Consider the following 19,112-nt stretch of genomic DNA (forward strand, 5'->3'; position numbering starts at 1 on the left):
CAATTCAGATGATGGTGTAACTGCCCCTGACTGTTTACCTGATCTGCTCCAAGTAGGTGAGATGCCCGGATTGGGGGTGAAGGGGCAGGAAAGGGTTGTTTGTATCTGGACCTACTCGGCCCACCTGTCCCAGAGGCCCCACATCATCAAATGTTTTCCAGTTCCTATGGTGACCAGATCACAGAGCCAGGATTTGTTATTGTTCTGGGGAGAAAAGGGAAGGGCCACAGAGTGAGGGACTGACGTCCATCAGCCAGGGAGCTGAGTCACTGGCCACGGTCTGGTGTGTTCATGGAGTCACTTCCCTGTGGTCTGAGGCTCCCACTGGCCTTCCCTGTGACAAGAAGCTGGTCCTTGGACTGTGTCTGTCAGCAAGTGCAGATAACAGGCACCCCTCCCTCGGCATTGCAAGTGGCCAGCAGGGTGGGGAGGGAAGTTACTGAAAAGGGCACACTCCTGCCTTCAGAGAGAGAGAGCTTATGGGGAAGGGAGCATTCTCCATCCTTTCAGACTACACATGTGTATTCGTGGACAGCTTCTAGGGCCACCTGGCAACTGGCTTATGCTATGACCTCAACCAAGTCACCTGACCTATCTGAGCCTCAGTCTCCTTTTGTCCAAACTGGGGAAACCGGTGCTATGCCATCAGCTCGTTACAGGATGGGGTCTAGACCCCGACCATACATCTCTGGACCACCTGGCAGATGAAGAATTCCTGTTGCCCCCCCCCCCCCGCCCCAAACACACGTGCTGGCTCCTTGTTGAGCAGCCATGGGAGGCCACAGGGGACACAGCCACCCCCACCCACTGCTACCAAAAATTAAAGTAAGAAGCTTCAGAGGCACCCGGGTGGCTCAGTTGGTTGAGCGTCTGACTTCAGCTCAGGTCATGATCTCACTGAGTTCAAGCCCCGCATCAGGCTCTGTGCTGACAGCTCAGAGCCTGGAGCCTGCTTCGGATTCTGTCCCTTCCTCTCTCTCTACCCCTCCTCTGCTTGCTCTCTGTCTGTCTCCCTCTCTCTCTCTCTCTCAAAAGAAACATTAAAAAAAAAAGTTTTTAAGTAGCTTCAATTGTCAGACATAGATGGGAACAGAACAAGAAAGTCAGTGGGTCAGCCTGAGGGGGTGGGTCAGCAAGGGTATGAGGACAAAGGAGAGGCCGTGAGGCAGATATCCTAGAAAGAAGGTGCTCAGGCCACCCCAGGTGTGCTCCAGGCTTCTGAGACCCCCCCCCCACCCCTTGCTCTGGAGCCGAGCCGGCCAAGGCCCTTGTGACAGCCCGGCTTTCCGGACAGAATTTCCACCAGAGAAAGGGTGCTGATGGGAGAATGTGGTTCATCAGCCCACTCGATGGCTGTATCCTCACTGTGAGTGGCTGAGTCAGCACGGTATTTACACTCGTGTTGTAGTGAGTCACCCCCAAACATGGCCATCTCGCAGGCCTCTGACCAACTCAGGTTTTCTCGCCTGCAAAGTGGAAACCCGCTGCCTGGAATGTAATGACCACAGAAGGGAACTGTCCCCCAAAGAGGAGTCTAGACTGTGCCAAGGGGAGTCCCACATGACACCCATTCTGCAGTCATCTGATGGCCTCCATGGCCTGTTCTCTGCTGACCTCTTCTAGCAGCTACCTCGAGGCCAGAGAAGAGCTGTCTCCACCGGGCTGGTCCTAAGCAATGCTTTTCAGACGGGGGGATGGAAACCTGGAAGTGGGTCATGGGATTAGTTCAGTGGGTGGGATGAATATTTTTAACAGTTAGAGTAGAATCACAGTACAGGTGAATGTTCAGAAGTCTTGCATCCGTGCGTGTGTTACATGAACGTACCAACACACGCTACATGAAAACAGCAATAGAAAGACAGCACATTCTGACTGGGTCATTTAAAGGTCATTTGATAAGAGGGACTATTTACAAAGGTGTATGCAGGCTGTATGGAAATCGGAAGGGGTAGTGCAGAGCCAGGTCTAGGCACCGGGGCTTCACGAGCAGCCTTAGGCTCGAGGCTTAAAGGAGGAAGGCACTTCCAGAACTTGGAGGCAGAGGGATGTAGAGAGGGCACAGGCAGGAGCTGTGACCATCAGCCAAGGGAGTTGCCGGCCAGCCTGAGCTGACCTCCATGGGGAACAAGTACTAACCTTCACTCCTCCCCCTCCTTCCCACTCACCAAACCCTGGGAAAGCGTGGAAGCAGGAAGAACGGACGGGGCCCGTGTGTGGAGATCACCTGGAACCCACCTCACACATGCGGGGGATGCGATGTAAAAGGCACAGTGTCTCTTACCGTGGGTCTCAGGCGGTGAAGTTTTGAAAACCCCAGACGCCTGTGTGTGACACTGGGGTGGCTGCTGGAAGAAGCCGTACGTTGCTGAATGGCCCCGGGTCAGGGTCAGCGCCTGAGGAAGGCTGTGGTGGCAACGCCAACGCCCGTGAGGAAGCAGTCGTGTGCTTTCATTAGCAGCCGGGAGCACGGCACATTCCAGACGGGCCGTCGGTGCCGGGCAGGAGAAACCACCTTTGCCCAGATGCCAGACGGCAGGCCTGGGCGCAGCCCGCAGTGTCCACGGGCTGTGGGCTAAGGTCAGGGAGGAAGGGATGGAGAGGGAGAGTGTGGGAGAGAGGAACAAAGGGGCCTGTGGTCGGTGACACCCACGCTGGGCAGTTGCCTCAGCTGCTCAGGGACAAAGGGCAGAGTTCTATTTCTAGTTCCCTGTGGGAGCAGGAGAAAATGACATTCTTTCCACAGGCCTGCGGTTGGCCCACGAATGCTCGGGCTACGCGTGGTTGTTCGCACCACACTCTCTCTGGGCCTCGTCTCCACAGCCCACGCTGCTGCTGAGCCCATGCTGGCTCAGTCACATGCTGAAGAACTCACGCCTTCCCAGCAAGAGTGTCCAGGCTCCAGGGCTGCTTCTCCCCCATCCACCATCAGCCCCTGTGACACCCACCTTCAGGTGCCCAGTCCCGAGCTACGTGTGGAAAGGCTGCGACACTCACTGAAAACCAGGCCTGGTTCCCAGAAAAGAGTCTCTTCCAGAAAGGAAATAGTTTTCTCTAATGGTAAAAAAAAAAAAAAAAAAAAAAAAAACCCACAAAGCAGACGATTAGTGTTCATAATAAGAGAACTCTTGTTTTACCCTTGCTATTTCCTTGAGCGATAGAGAACAGCTCCGCCCTTCACACACTTGGGTTCCTGCTAGCTTACTCACCTGACACTCCGGCTGACGTGTTTACTTAGGAGTTAATAAGGTGAAGAGTGTTTTTGCCCTTTGAACATGTCTTTTTCTTCAGAATCTCTTAATTTCTCTCGGCTGCACGATTGTTACTGCTAAGGGTCGGGACAGAGTCTCGAGGACACGGTTAAAGGTGCCTTCTGGAGGGGCGCCTGGGTTGGCTGAGCATCCGACTTGGGCTCAGGTCATGATCTCACCGTCCGTGGGTTCGAGCCCCACATCGGGCTCTGTGCTGACAGCTCAGGGCCTGGAGCCTGCTTCCGATTCTATGTCTCCCTCTCTCTCTGCCCCTCCCCACTCATTCTCTCTCTCTCAAAACCTAAACATTAAAAAAAACAAAAAAAAAAGTGGCTTCTGGACAATATCCTCTCTAGCCCAAACCAGCGGACCTTGGGCTGGACCCCAGTGTTCAATCCTAAAGATGCCCCTAGGAAATGTCTTGCCAGTGTCATATTTTTTTATAAGTCAACCACACACAAAGTGGATGCTTTACTATTTAATCAGTCTCAACCAAGTCATGATGAAACTGTAAGAGGAAAGGAGAGTCCAAGAGAGTCAGTGCCTTCCCCAATTCTGTGCTCACCAACCTCCCCGAGGGCCAGCGGCAGTGCCTGGCTGGCATCCCTTTACTGCCCTGCCTGGCACTTCCCTGTTCTGCCGAGACCTGCCTGGTGTTAGCCACCTCCCTGCACCTTGCACTTCTGCCCACGTGAGGTGTGTGGTTGGCTATCTGTCTCCCTCAGAGACTCAGGAGACCTCTTGGAGGGCAGTGGTTCTGCCTCATTTGCCTCATTGTAGCCCCTTCGTCTGCAACAGTACCTGGGCGGTCAGAGGGGCTCCGTAAAATGTGCATGGGGTGAAAGAATGAATGAAACGTTCGCTGTAGCTAAGATTTTCAATGTGGAAAAAAAAAAAAAAAAACACGAAGACCTAGCCATGACTTTCAAAATTTTTATGTGTTTGGCAGTGAGATGTTCAATTAAAAAAAAAAAAAAAAAATCTAACCTAAGCCCCAAAGCAAATAAAAGCAACGCAGCAGGTGCAGGTAAAGTTGTCAGATTTAGCAAGTAAAAATACAGGACATCTAGTTACGTTTGAATTTCAGAAGAGTAAAAAAAAAAAAAAAAAATTGGAGTGTAAGTATATCCCCAAACTGCATGGGATATACTTATACTAAAAATATATATATATATTTTGTTTGTTTGTTTGTTTGTTTGTTTACCTGATATTCAAATTTAACTGAGTGTCCTATATTTTAACTGGTGGCTCTCTACCCAGGCCTGTACAAACACGGGACCCCGGGGGTCCTGTTTGTAAATCACTGTTTTAGGGAAAGCTGTGATACCCATCTTGCTCTCCTCCTCCCATCGCTGGAGCTGTTCTAAGAAGGGCCGAGGCCTCCTCCCCCAGCAACTGTGCCTGGATCATAGGTGTCCGTGTGGGCCCCAGGCTGTGAGGAAAGGCTGTTGCTAAAAGTGGGTCAAAATAACTTGATCAGCAGCCAACATTTATGACAAACAACAATGCCCATTTACTCAACCGTTTCAAGTCCAATGAAGGTTACTTCACACCTTGTTTTCACTGAAACCTTGACCCCCGCTGACAGACTGTTCTGTCTGTTCTGTGAAGGCAGGTGTGTGAAGAAGCCGCCTTCCTGCTCCTCAGCCCCGTCCTTCTGGGGTGAACAGAGGAGTAACCGCATCCCAGCCAGTCAGCTTGGTTCTGCTGGGTGGAGACTGGCGGCCTCTGTGGAACCAATGCAGACATGATAAGCAAATGCACACCTCTCTCTCTTTACTTCCCTGTGTAAAAGCAGTGGAGAAGCTCCTTAGAGAATCAGGTGAACTCTTGAATGCCTTCCAGATGAGTTCATTTTGAAGAGGGAATTGGTAAATCTCAGTGGGAAGCGTCTGCCCACATTAGAATTCCCTTACCAGTTGGGGTGCCCACCAGTGTGTAGTATTGTGCGGGGGGGAGGAACCAGACAATCCTCTAGATTGTGTATGACCCAGGCTTAGCCCCTGGGATGTTCATGCTCTGGGCTTTGACCCTCAAAGGACAGCAGGTGGGTGGAGGTGATGTGTAGCCGTGACGGTAAGGTCAAGAGTCAGCAGTCAATGGCACTGGCTGCAGCACCTGCACTGGGTGTCTGTCACTGGGCTGCCCGACCTCCCTTGGGTGTGCCCTGCCCATTTCCCCGAACTTGGTTTGCCAGGCTTCTAGTCGGTTCTCTGAATCATCCAGTATCCTTTCCCATCCGCTCATTAACCAGGCTGTTTGCACAAGAGCACTCACAAATAAGACCAGCCGGTCACCAGGCCTCACCCTCACACTCCCCGCCCCCTTTCCTTGAGGCCCTGGCGAGTGTGAGACCCGATCAGAGATGGGATGACTGTGCTAAAGCATGTCACCAGGATCTTCCTCCGGAGCTATGTGGTGCCATGCTTCCCCAAACTGTAGGGCTTTCAAAAAAATATAGACACAGGGTACCCGTTCTCCTTCCAGGTACCTGAAACAGGGCTGAGCTCCCCATAGTTCTTGGTAGACGCGAAGGGCCAAAGAAATGTGAGCAGAAGGGATGAGTGGCACTTACAGGCAGAGCTTGTGTGCAAAGCCAGTTTGTAATTCACCACGTTCCCCCTCCCCACCCCCATCACGGGGGTCAGACACACTCCGGATGGTGGTTACTCTGTCAGCCTGGAACCTGGAGTGACGAGTTACAGGAGAGCTCCGAACCAATCCAAGGTGATCATTTGGAATGAGCAAGCAAACAAGAAACTTTCCTCATGTCAAGTCACTGAGAGGTGAGGGTTGTTTGTTACCATAGCAGAACCTGTCCAGTCCTGACTGATACGCAGGCACTGTCTGGGTCCTCCTGGATCTGAATCACCAGGGGAGCCTGAACTGAGGCATTTCCCAAGTCCCATTGACACACTTGTGATTTTGGTGATCAGCCAGGTTTGGGAGCCCACCAGTTCATTCCACACAAATTGTGAGGACTGGACCGCATAGCCTTGAGACCCAAGCTGAAATTCCTTCATATTGACATATTGAGTCATATTATAAAGACAAATGGTAACTTGAAAAATTGTCTACAATTTCAAAACAGGCCAAAACTGTTAAATTTAAGATTGTATCAATGCTCTGACCACAACCACAAATACACGTATGTGTGCGCACATGTGCACACACACACACACACACATACACACACACACACACGCAGAAAAAGAGAAAGTAAAACATAAGAAAATCAAGGAATGGACTTATGAAATATTTTTCTTTAACTTTTCATTGTTATTGAAGCGGCAACACTTTCATAAACAGAAGAAACCCAAAAATGAGATGTTTGGGGTTAATATGGAAACAACAAGGAGCTACCGAATGTTCTTGAGGAAGGGTGGGGTGGGGTGGAGAAGAGGGAAAGGTGATCAAAAGAACAGTTAAGGGAGGAAATTGGGGCAGCCCTGTGCCTAAAAGAGTGAAGGGGGAGTGGCAGAGGCCAGGAGGCCCGAGGGGGGGGCTGTGCAACATTCCAAGAGGTGTGGCAAGGCCCAAACATTGTTGTGTGTTAAAGAAAGAGGGAGGGCAGAGTCAGCCTCTGGTGAGCCCCTTGTTCACGGCCTCCTGGGGCTGCCAGGCCGGACGCTCAGCTACACTGCACTGCCCTCTAGTGGCCAGAGCTGGAAGCCAGCAGAGCCTTTGGGGCAGCTTGGCAGGAACAGTCAAGGTAAGACAACTGTGGGAGCCTGAAGAATTTGCTCCTGGGACTGCAGAGTGGAAAAGGTTCCCAGAGAACATGGTGTTTCCACGGAGCATGGCAATTCTCTACAATGGAGCTAGCCCGCTGGCACAGCCCCAACAGGCAAGGGACGGGGAATGGCAGGGACAAAAGCGTATAAGTTTGAGACTGTGTTGCACATTCAGGGGAGGCAAGGTGTTTGGTGAGGCCATAGGGTTCCTAGGGGTGGGGAAAGGCGAGGCTGAAGAACTGAGCTGAGGCTCTGCGGTGAAGGGACTCTGAAATGCACCGTAAGCAGTGGGACGCCTGCCAAGGGCTTAAGCAGGGGCTGTAATATAGGGAGAAAGAGTAACAGGATCACGTTTGCACTTGAAAAAGATCTTTCTAGCAAAAGTGTGGACTATGAATATGGATAGGGCTGGTGGGAGGGAGTTCCTGCAGGCAAGAGAAGCCAGTGCCCTGACTGAGCAATTGGGGATGGGGAGAACAAAACTCATCCATCCTTTCCTTTACTGGTGCATTCCAGACATGTGCCAGGGACAGTGTGTGATTTTGGAGTTACTAAGCCACACCTGAGTCCTCAGGCACCTCCCTCCCACTTATGCAGAGTGGAAGAAAGCCACCGACCTGCCCACACATTTTGAGCCTGAGAACCCAGACAAAAGAAATATACAACAACACTCAAGGGATCTTTAACTCTGGGCTGTGCAAAGATTATGTGGGAAGACGGGATGCACCCTGAGGTTGAGAACTCTGCACCCAGAGGCCTTTGCTGCGGACTAACTCCACCCCCGTGCTCGTTCCAGCTCGTTGCCAGAACTGGGAGAAGTGGCTCAATGGTCCTCACCCGCGGAGAGCGGTGGTGAGGGATGGAAGGCAGTTACCTCGCATTGTACAGATAGGCACAGGAAATAGGTAACCGGAAAGAAGTATGATTTACGTAATGATGGGTCTTAATATTAATTTACTGAGTGCTATTGAGCCCGAAGACCAACCTCCCTGCCTCCAACTTTGGGTGGGAGTGTTTTGAATCCCACCTTTGACCTCTCATGGAGCAGCTGTCTCTGTTGCTGTGTAGCATCTCTGGGGTTGGAACACTTGCCACCCCTTATGCACCACTTCACACGAGCTGTTTTGGTTTTTCTTTTTAAGTTTATTTATTTATTTTGAAAGAGCACATGCACGCAGGCACGTGCGTGCTCCAGCAGGGGAGGGGCAGAGAAAGAGTCCCAAGCAGGATCCACGCTGTCAGCACGACCCCGACTCGGGGCTCAATCCCACGAACCATAAGATCATGACCTGAGCCAAAATCAAGAGTCGGAGGCGCAAGGGCACCTGGGTGGCGCAGTCGGTTAAGCGCAGACAGTTCGTGAGTTTGAGCCCCACGTGGGGCTCTGTGCTGATGGCACAGAGCCTGCTTGGGATTCTGTCTCTCCTTCTCTCTGCCCCTCCCCTGCTGGTGTACAAGCTCTCTCTCAAAATAAATAAATACACTTAAAAAAAATTTTTTTAAAAAGATGCTCAAATGACTGAGCCACCCAGGCGCCCCATAACATGAGCTATTTTATGCTTTATATAAAGTGACCTTCGCTGGCAAGAGGTGGAGCCCGATTTGTGTGGGCAGGTTAGCCAACTTCTTGTTTAGCATCAGCTGGCATCTTGATACGTCACAGCCTAAAGGGTTAAATATTATTATGTCCTCATTTGATAGATGAGGAAATTGAGGCATAGAGGCAATGGCCCACCCACAGTCACACAGATGAGGTGATGCAGCCAGGATTTGAAGGCTGGCTCCCTAGTCTCTATTCTGAACGATTTGTTATCCCCCCTACTTTGTGCCGATCACACGGCGACGCCCAAGACTACTTTGGGGAGCACTTTGCCATTACCCGCCCTCTATCCCGTTCACCACCCTCATTCAGCCTATTTCCCCCTCCCTGAAGATCATTCTATGGCTAAGTGAATCCCACTTAAATATTGACTCTGGAGGGGCACCCCTGCCTTCTCCCCTGGAACCTAGTCCCCTGTCTGCTCAGAGTCCCCGTGTTTGCCACACAGTGTCTGTGTTTTCCAGAGATCCATTATGCAGAGTCCCCGCTTGGACTGGTGGGAGGGCACAGCCTCTGATCTGGGGGAATTTATATCCAAGGGGGAATCAAGACAGACAAAGTATCCAGTCTGTTCCTTCTTCTTGCTGTCAGTATGGTCAGCTAGTTTTTTTAAACTATGGGCTGCCACACATTATGGATCATGAAAAAAAAATTTAGTGCATCTCAAATCACATTTGACTTAAATGAAATGGCATAAAATAAAAAATACCAGATGCATTTCATGTAATATGGTTAAAAATTGTTTTAGGGATATTTGTTTTAGTTGGGTGCACCTGGGTGTGTGTGTGTGTGCACTTGGCTGTGATATAAAATATGTTTCTTATCACGGGCAGAAAAATTATAGAGCAACTGGTCTAAATGTTTCCCCATCTGCTTTTGCAACACTTATATACAGTGGTATTACAACCTATGTTTTGCACAAGGTCACATGACAGTCACTTTCAGTCAGCTTGTCTACTCTTCCACTAATGAGCAGAGAGGCCACACAGGTGACCTGTAAACCGTGAGGACTGTCAGTAAATTAAATTGTTTGAATTAACATACCTTGTTTGAAGCCAAACTAAGCCGTATTTTTCTGGTGGATGTTTATCATTGAAATCCTACCATCAATTACATACTTTAGGGACACCTGGGTGGCTCAGTCAGTTGAGCAACTGACTTTGGCTCAGGTCATGACCTTGAGGTTCATGAGTTCAAGCCCCACCTCTTTCTGCCCCTCTCCCGCTTGTGCTCTCTCTGTCTCTCTCTCAAAATGGATAAGTAAACTTTAAAAAAACAATACATACTTTACAAATCCATTTTATGAATTTGCCATTTATTCTTCCCTGCTTCTCACCAGCGAGTCCTGGCATAATTTACTGGACTTCCTCCTCGTATGCCAGGAACAAATGCAGGGGTGTGTGGAGGGGAAGGTGGTCTGGCCACGGTTCGCCTGCCCTGGATCAGGAGACCCCGTTTGCTTCCAGGAGGCCCCTCCCGCCGCCCCCACGCCATTGGCAAGACCCTGAGGGCCTCCCAGATCCTGGGGCGACAGGGACTCCTGGTGCTGAAGCCAGATGAATGCTCACACATCAGTAACACATTCAACTTTCCTCAGCAGACCTGATACTCCTGACCCACCTTCTGGGCAGGGTAGATTATACCTTTGTTTTTGTTGTTTTTAAGGAGCAGATTTTACAGAAGTTAGAGAGAGTGGAACACGAGATCAGAGAGCCTGGATTCTCATCTCACATCTTCCACCTGTGAGACGATGCCTTTGGGCAAGTTGTGGAACCACTGCAACCTTCAGCCGCCTCATCTATAAAATGGAGGGTGACAATGGCAGCTATGTCAGCAGGTGACCACGAGGAGAAAACGAAGTACTACAGGTACGGCATTTTAGCCCCACACTTAGCATACAGTAAGTGCTCACTATGTACTACCTGCCACGGTCAGAGCAATTATGATTATTACGACACATTTATTTATCATTACAACACTCTGGCAGCCTCAGCGCGGCCATAGGGCTGAGAGCCACACAGGCCCCTCCCGGTTAATCCTGCATCATTGTACTGCCTCACCTCCTCATGGCCACCACCTGCCTCCCAGCTTCGCTTCCTCCATCCCAAGGCTGGCTTTTAGGGATGCTAGATTCTCAGGCCTCGCCACAGTCTGAACAAGGTAACGTGTGGTGCAGCATGAGAAGACCCGGGTTCGAGTCCTCGCTTTGCTGCTTCCTGTCAGGAGGCATGGCTGTTTGCTCCAAGTAAATTAGGATGGGCTGGAGGGAGGGCTCTGCCAGTTAGGCAAGGCCCAGGGCCCACGCTGTGCATCTGTGGCTTCTCACCACAGACAGAAGGCACTTGGACAGGGGGGTGGGGGGCGGGTGGAACCCCTGCCTGTCTCCTGCCTGGGGCTTAAGGGAACCTCGAGGGGCCAGGGGACAGACAGTGGGAGCAGGGCCTCAGATCAGGGAACCGGAGGTCAGTACCCAGACACAGGAACAGGCAGGTCTTGTTTTTTGTGGGAAAAGGTTGGACGCTCGCCCAGGTGACTGAAGGGCTGCCGTCACCGGCATCCACATGGGGACGGTCTGTGAGCACAGAGCCGATTGATAGGGTGCAGGAATGACTGGTTACAGTGGTCAGCCTGGCCTCGCTCTCCCACGGGAGCTGCACTGTCCGCCTGGGGCTTCCTGCCTCCAGACTGCACGGACCCGGTAGGAACAAAGTCAGAGCTGGCTCTGCTAGAGGGAAGCCGGGGAGGCAGAGGCACAGGAAACGGGGTCTGGGATCACGAGGAAATACGGTGCTACTTAGAGACGTGTCCCCTGAGCCTTCTTTTTTTTAAATTAAGATTATTTACTTATTTTGGGGGAGAGAGAGAGAGAGAGAGAGACAGCACACACAAGCAGGGAGGGACACAGAGAGAAGGGGAGAGAGAGAGAGAGCCCCAAGCAAGCTCCACACCATCAGCGCAGAGTCCGATGTGGGACCTGAACTCACAAGCCGTGAGATCGTGACCTGAGCCAAGATCCAGAGTCGGACGCTTAACAGACTGAGCCACTCAGGTGCTCCTGAGCCTTCTTTAACTCTGCCATAACATGGCAAAGGTGATGGTCCCCAACGTGCAAGTTTAGGTGTGTTAGTGAGATGAATATAAGAGATAGTTTGAGATGCCTGAGTGGCTCAGTCGGGTAAGCATCTGACTCGATTTCGGCTTAGCTCATGATCTCACTGTTCATGGGATTGAGCCCAGAGTCAGGCTCTTCACTGATGGCAAGGAGCCTACTTGGGATCGTCTCTCGCCCTGTCCCTCCCTCTCTTCCCCTCTCCCACTCACGTATGCACTCGCCCTCTCTCTCTTTCAAAATAAATAACCATTAAAAAAAAAAAGTGGCCGTTTGAATAGCTAAATATCCTTATAGTGTCATTACCGTCCCTGCTGTAAGTACACAACCTCTTTTCAAGCTAAGGACTTTACTAAAACTCATTTACATCATAAAAATGATACCACAAATTGGGGGATTCACAAAGGTTCCTGAAATCAGAGAGTGCTTCTGAGCAGGAATGACCCTGAGCCCAGCCTTGGCGAGAGTGAGTATCCGTCTGTGTGGGAGGTGAGGGAGGAGAGTTATCTTGGATCAAAACTGGTGACAAGACAGGGCTTTGAATTCTTCTGAACTGGGTGCCTGCTGGCCCCCGTGCCGGGCCGGTGTTCAGGTGTGGTGCTGCCGTGACCGGGAGCCCCAGCCTGGGCCCCCTCCCTGCTCTGAGCCAATCGTGAGGGTGTCTGGAGAAGAGCTTGTGGAGAAGGTGGCTGGTTCCGCACCGCCCTGGGGTTAACGAAGCCACGGCAGGGGAACGGGCATCAAGCCAGCACTCCCTTGTATTTGAAGAGATTATTGGGTTTGCAGTCTTCATACCCACTCATGCCGTTCATCCTCCCAACAAATCAGTCCACTTATTATCCCATGTTTCACTGAATAGAAAAGCAGGACTCGGAGTGATTTGCCTAAGGGCACACCGCAAGCTAATGGCCAAGTTGGGCCTAGAACCCAGATGCTGGGGTCCAGATCTGGCAAACCTCCCCATGTGTTTGGAGGCACCGTGTCCCAGGATAGGAGCAGGAGCCAGGATCAGACCTGGGCTATGGCCAGTAGCTCAAGGGACAAGAAGCTGGCAGTTCTGGGCCTGAAGACGCACGGACAGTGTCTCAGTGAATGCAAACAGCGTCTGGTCATAGCACACGGGGGATACGTCCTTTCCTTTTTATACTTTTCCGTATTGATTGGAATTTTTGCACGAACAAGTTTTACATTCATAATCAGACAAAATAATCCCATTATCTTTGTGGGGCTGGCGCAGGTGGAAATCTGTGCACAACCACATTAGGGCCCTTTGCACACCAACAGCTGCTGCTGTGGGCGGGTCTCTGGTCTCATAACACCTAACCCACCCCCCACCCCCCGTGCTCTTTTCCCGATGATGGTTTCATGAATTCCAACTTGCAGTTTTCTTGGCTCAGTCCACTTTCTGGCAAACGCAGCTGCCCTCCCCCGTCCTTCAAGGGTTTTCCAGCAAACCTTTGCACTCACTCAGTTCCTTGGCAGAAGATTAGGGGATCACATGGCTGAGTGAGTGGCATTTTCTGAATCATGGAATGGAAAGAAACCGTACACACAAAAGCTGCACACAGGGCCTCTGTTTCAAGCCTGGATGACAACACAGCGTGGGAAGTGATTCATCCCAGACCGCCTAGCACGTGTGCTGGCCAGCAGAGGGGGTGCAGCTCAGTGCTCGTCCTCTGTGGTGACGAATGGAGTTTCTCAGACAGAGGGCAGCCCCAGGCGCCTCCCCCCCACAGACCACGGAGCCCAGTGGCCCTGCTCCCCGCGGTCTGGGGCCGCCAGGGGCTGCTCCCCTGCCTGGGGAGGTCACAGACGATAGGGCAGAGGTGACGATGGTGGAGTATCCAGGTTAGGGGAACCAGAGAAAAGAACTAGGCAGACAGGTGTGGGGAGAATAAAACCAGGGAACAGTTCTGGCTTCTCCGTTCCCCATCCCAGAAACACAGCCCAGGGCCCAGCAGGCACAGGAGACATGAGCTCACCAATGCCGGGATGGACCTAATAAATAATTAACATGCTCATGGAGTCTTTATGGAGTCCAGGCCTGGTCTAGGTCCTTGACATGTGGTATCCCATCACATCCTCCCAACAGCCCTCTAGAACGTCAGGGAACCCATTTTGCAGATGAGGAAATTCTGCACAGAAACACGAAATAGCTTGCTCGAGGCCACACAGCCACTAAAGAGAATTCTAACCCAAGGCACCCTTGTCCAGAGTCTGTGTGCAGAGCTCCTCTTCTAGGCCAGATACTGCCTTTCGTGTACGTTATCTGATTTAATCTGCACAACAACAATACAGTAAAGTATTGTTCCCATTTTAGAAGTGGGAAAACTGACGGGGCTCCTGGGTGGCTCAGTCAGTTGAGCATCCTGCTTCGGCTCAGGTCATGATCTCACAGTTTGGGAATTCGAGCCCCGCATCAGGCTCGCTGCTGTCAGCGCAGAGCCTGCTTCGGATCCTCTGTCCTCCTCTCTCTGCCCCTCTCCGCGCTCGCTCTCTCTCAAAAATAAACAAACATTCAAATTTTTAAAATTATTTTTAAAAAATGGGAAAAACGAGGCTCAGAGAGGCTAAGCGTGTTACCCAAAGTCACAAAGCTGGTAAGTGATGAAGTGGGACTCACCCATGTCTGCCTGACTCCGATGCCCACGACCTGTCCCATGACATCTGTGTTCCCCTCCTCTTTTGAGACAGCGTCCCTCTTTTCTGAGTCTGCAGCATGCCCACCCATGGTTTGCATTGGTTAAATCTTGACTCAACAATGGTAACCTCTTGGTTGTTCCACACAAGGGCCTCCCTTGCTGGAGAGGAAGGAGAGAGGTTATGCCCCAGAGCTGAAGGGACAATGTCCCCAGGGTAGACTTTGAGGGATTTGTGCAGGTTGGGAAGGATGAGGGAAGCGAGGCAGGGCTGGCTGGCCAACAGGTCCGATGGGTCTCCCCTGGCTCCGTCTCAAAACCCCCTTTTATAAAACATAGGCTACGAGTGGTAGAGATCTTGGTTGGGGTATGGGGGTAACTCCAAGCGGTAGCTAGGGCTGAGAGGCACTCATCACGTCCACTGCTGCTCTTTACCCCATGGACCACCTCTCTTTGGGGTCAGCCGGAACCACAGGTTAATGTGGGATCTGAAACTCCCATCGACCAGCCACAAAGATGTATTATATATAGATTTTATTTGGCTGGATTTATTGCTTTCCTTGTTACTTAAAGTCGATGTCTTTAAGCAAGGCGTGTTTTCTCCAGTTTGCCACGGGCGCCCCTATTTCCCATTGCCTTATACCCTCCCACTCTCTCGAGCAAGTTACCACATTACTGCAGCTGGTGATGACACTGGAGTTTGAGACCCTTCAGATATAAAGTAATTAGTACCAGCATTTCACCTGGAAAAAGAAGTACTTGTGCCTCCTGGACCAAATTGAGGACACTGAGGCCCTGTGAAGTTACAGTCAGGTCTCTGGTGGGCAGCTACTTCTGGAACGGATCAGAGCCCAGCATTTACCATTGTCTCCCTCCGGGTCTGGCCCTGACCCTGTGTATTAGCTTCCTGTGCTGCTGTAACAAAACTATCACAGGGACACCTGGGTGGCTCAGTTGGTTGAGCATCCGACCTCAGCTCAGGTCGTGATCTCGAAGCTCGTAGAGTTCGAGCCTCACGTCAGGCTCGCTGTTGTCAGCGCGGGGCTTGCTTCAGATCCTCTGCCCTCCTCTCTCTGCCCCTCCCCCGCTTGCACTCTCCCCCCAAAATTAATAAATATTAAAAAAAAAAAACTATCACTTGGTGGCTTAAAACAATGCCAGTTTATCATCTTATGGTTTTGGAGGCCAGATCCCCAGAATCAGTCTCACGGGGCTAAACGCAAGGTGTCTGCAGGTCTGAGTTCCTTCCGGAGGCTCACGTTATCACTCCTACCTCGGCTTCTGACACTAGTGTTACTATCTGACCCTCCTGCATCTCTTGTACAAGGACCCTGTGATTATATTTAGGGCCCATGCAGAAAATCCAGAATGCTCTCCCCATCTCAAGATCCTTCACTTAATCACACCTGCCAAGTCCCTTTTGCCATATTCACAGATTCCAGGGATCAGGGTAGGGACATCTCTGTGGGGTCATTATTCTGTCTTCCACCCCCCCTCCCCCCCGTACAGGAGGGCTGGGAATCATGTTCAGAGGGCGGCAAGAGCAGGGCTCTTGGAGGGTGGGTATTCTGAGCTGTCCCAGCCTGGCTGGACCACAGGGTGATCCCATCCACCCTAATCCCAGGACACAAACACCCACCCTGCTGGTCATCTGAGCAGAGACCTAGGCGGCATACATATGAGCTTTGCACCCCATGAGCAATCTCTGTCCCTGCCTGCAAAACGTTGACAGGACCCCTCCTGCCTGTCTCCCCTGTGACCCTCGGCCGTACACCTTCCCAGCTCCTCCCAAAGGGAAGCATGTCCTAAAACACCAGCTCCAACGTTACAAAGGTAAGTCAGATGTCATTATCATTCCCAACATAAGGATGGGGAAACTGAGGCTCAGAGCATCCGGCCTTGTCTCTGGCAGTTCTGGCCGAACAGAAGGCACATGCAAAACAGGGGCTGACGGGGTTCAAGAAAAGACTCTAGACGGAAGCGTCGGCAAGGCCAGGGGCCAGCAAGGGCTGCTGGGCATTCAGAGACAGCAAAGCTGTGGCCGCCGTAGGCCTGATGGGACAAGGAAGAGGTTCGGTTTCCAGAATCTGGTGTGTGCTCTAGCTGTAGGAGCAGATTGCCCATGAGCAGTGGGGTTGAGAGCTGGGGCTGTCACACAGAAATGCAGACATACCCACAGGTGTAAGGACATGTAAATTCACATCCTTGGCCTTCCCAAGTTAGGGATTGTTTTATTGGGCCTGGCTTCAAAGGGGCCAGAGGCCAGTGGTGGGGAGGGAGGAGAATCTTCCTTCTCATCGTATATTTCTCACTCGCATTGTTCTTCCCTGCGAGCATGAATGGCTTCTGGAACACAGAGATGGTCCCAAGATGCCCGTGGTCAGGGCAGCCCTGGGTGCACGTGCAGCCTGGGACTCACTGTCCTCCTGGCCCCGGGTTGTTTGCAATGCTGACAGGCTTTCTCTGGGTGGGCCGGCTCCCCTCCTGGGACCTGCAGACCTGTTACTTCACCGTCCTTTGGCAGGTCAACTCTCCCTGCCGTGAGCCACTCCTGAGGCGCCGCCTGCTTGCTTCCCTCTCTCAGGAGGCAGTCTCCACCCCACCACTGATGTGAGCTTCTCCCCATCCAAGCTCCCCCTCTTCCGGCCCCCCTCCCCACCCCACCCCACTCAGCCACCAGTCCAGACATGGCAAGCCACACCCTGCCCGGCTTCTCTGGGGTGAAGGTGGGGTCTTGTACCATGCGGATTGGGGCAGGCAGGTTAGGTTAGCTGTTGAAGGGTGGAAATAAAGATTTGTGTCCTGGGGCTGACTCTGAAAGTCCCAGTGTTATGCCTAACAGAAATGCCCTGCTGTCCCCAAAGGCTCTGGAGCCCTCTGAGGGTGCCTAGGGACACCCACTCCATTTTTAGCAAAACCTCTAAAAGCCCACAGAGTACCAAGGATGGGGGGGTCTGGCCGTGACCTCCCAAACGATCCCCTACCCACGACTGAGCTGGTGACTCTCTCTCGTTCCTGTAAAGCTCAGCTCAGAAGCACCAGCCCAGGAGCTGCTCTGAGTCCCCAGGACAGCCCTGACCCTCATTGCCCCCTGGTGACAGTGCCCATAGCCATAGCAGCACCTTGCATATGAACAGCAAAACTTGACAGGCTTTTAAAATTATTTTTTAACGTTTATTCATTTTTGAGAGAGAGAGAGAGAGAGAGAGAGAGAGACAGAGCATGCATGAGTGGGGGAGGAGCAGAGAGAGAGGGAGACAGAACTCGAAGAAGACTCCAGGCTCTGAGCTGTCAGCACAGAGCCCGATGTGGGGCTTGAACTCACGAACCACGAGATCATGACCTGAGCCAAAGTTGGACACTCAACCAACTGAGCCATCCAGGTGCCCCCAAACTTGGCAGTCTTTAAAGCACACTGAGCTCCACAGTATAATCCATAGGTACAGGCAGATGGTGTCACCTCCCTTTGCACAGGTAAGAAAGTTGAGTCAACTCCTTAGGGTCCCTGGGGCCCCATGCTGGTGAATGGTAGCCAGAAGCAGAGCCATGTCTTTGGACTCCTAGGCAAGGGCTTTTTCCCTCATCTGGGATCCCAGCACCCCTGAGTCCTAGGGCCACAGAAGCACCCCATCCCTGTCTCCCCCACCCTCCCGATCTGATTCTCATCCACACGTGCTGCACTCGTAGCCCTGAGCTAGCCCTGGGCCTGCCTTCTCCAACTAACAGCGTGCGGGGGACTGGGGGCTGGAGTCCTACAGCCACAGGGCCACAACCCCTGACTGGGGGCTAGAGGATCATTTGAACAAGGGAAAGCTGTAGGCTTAGGGTAGGCTGAAGGTTTGCTAACCTTTGAGGCTGCAGAAGCACATTCTTCAAATGCAAGCAGACAGCAGCCGGATAAAAATGGAGGAGCTACACTGACTGATGCAAGGGTCGAGGGGCGGGGGGCCCTGCCTCCTCCACCACCCCATGAGGCCCCTCATGCCCCAGGCCCTGGGACCACCTGCAAAAGCTCCTAGGTTCACCTCATGGAGCCGCGTTTAAAAGCCATCCCAGAGTACTCCTGGTTGGGCTCTCCCTGTCTTGTGGGGGGCCTTGCCTGTCCTGGCTCAGCACCCCCTCTCCGCCAGCCAGAGTCCCGGAAAGCCCATTTGAGGTGACCACCCTGTGCATGCCAGGCTGAGGTGGGGGGGACAGGGAAGAAGCAGCAAGGGACAGCTTTCTGATTCTTCTCCCCTCGAAATCCTGCCTGGGGCTCCAGTGTTCCTTCCCTTAGGACATCAGGACAGTTGGTCAGGACCGTAGACCAAGCGTCCAGAGGGAAGAAGAAAAATAATTCCTGCCCTTGGGGAGTTCCCAGGCTGATGGGGAGAGTGTGGAGGTGCAAACATGCACACACACACACACACGCGCGCACACAGGCGTGCAAGCCAGTCCCAAAGAGAGCCCCATATAGGAGCCCAGAGCCCTGCAGCTGCGCAGAGTGAGGCACCTGGGTGAGTGGGCTATGAATGAAGGCAGGGGCGGAGCCCAGGAGGGGCAAACTGACGTCCTCCAGGAAGAGGCCCCTGCTACCAGGGCAGGTCACAAACCTCAGCCAGGGCCAGCAGGGGCCAAAAGGAATGCCAGATGCCCGGCAGGCTGTGCATGGCACCTGGGTGGAGTGGGGCACATTCTACTGCCCTCCCGGCTGCCCCGTGAGGTGGTGGTTTCCGTCAAGGTGGGTGAAGGGTGCAGTGGGGGCTGGGCAGCCGGAGGGAGCCCACAAGCAAAGCCATCAGT

General features: G+C 52.3%; 1 long non-coding RNA gene across 1 annotated transcript in view; it reads left to right on the plus strand.

Annotated features, from left to right (window-relative positions):
• The window catches only part of LOC115505381, a 121,255-nt gene that overhangs the window by 81,696 nt on the left and 20,447 nt on the right, over nt 1-19,112 (plus strand). Inside the window, exon 5 of the long non-coding RNA XR_003966006.1 lies at nt 10,248-10,450. This is a non-coding gene — a long non-coding RNA (uncharacterized LOC115505381). The remainder of the gene's footprint in view (nt 1-10,247; nt 10,451-19,112) is intronic.

This window comes from Lynx canadensis, chromosome F1 (genome assembly GCF_007474595.2).
Source record: "Lynx canadensis isolate LIC74 chromosome F1, mLynCan4.pri.v2, whole genome shotgun sequence".
Lineage (NCBI taxonomy): Eukaryota > Metazoa > Chordata > Mammalia > Carnivora > Felidae > Lynx > Lynx canadensis.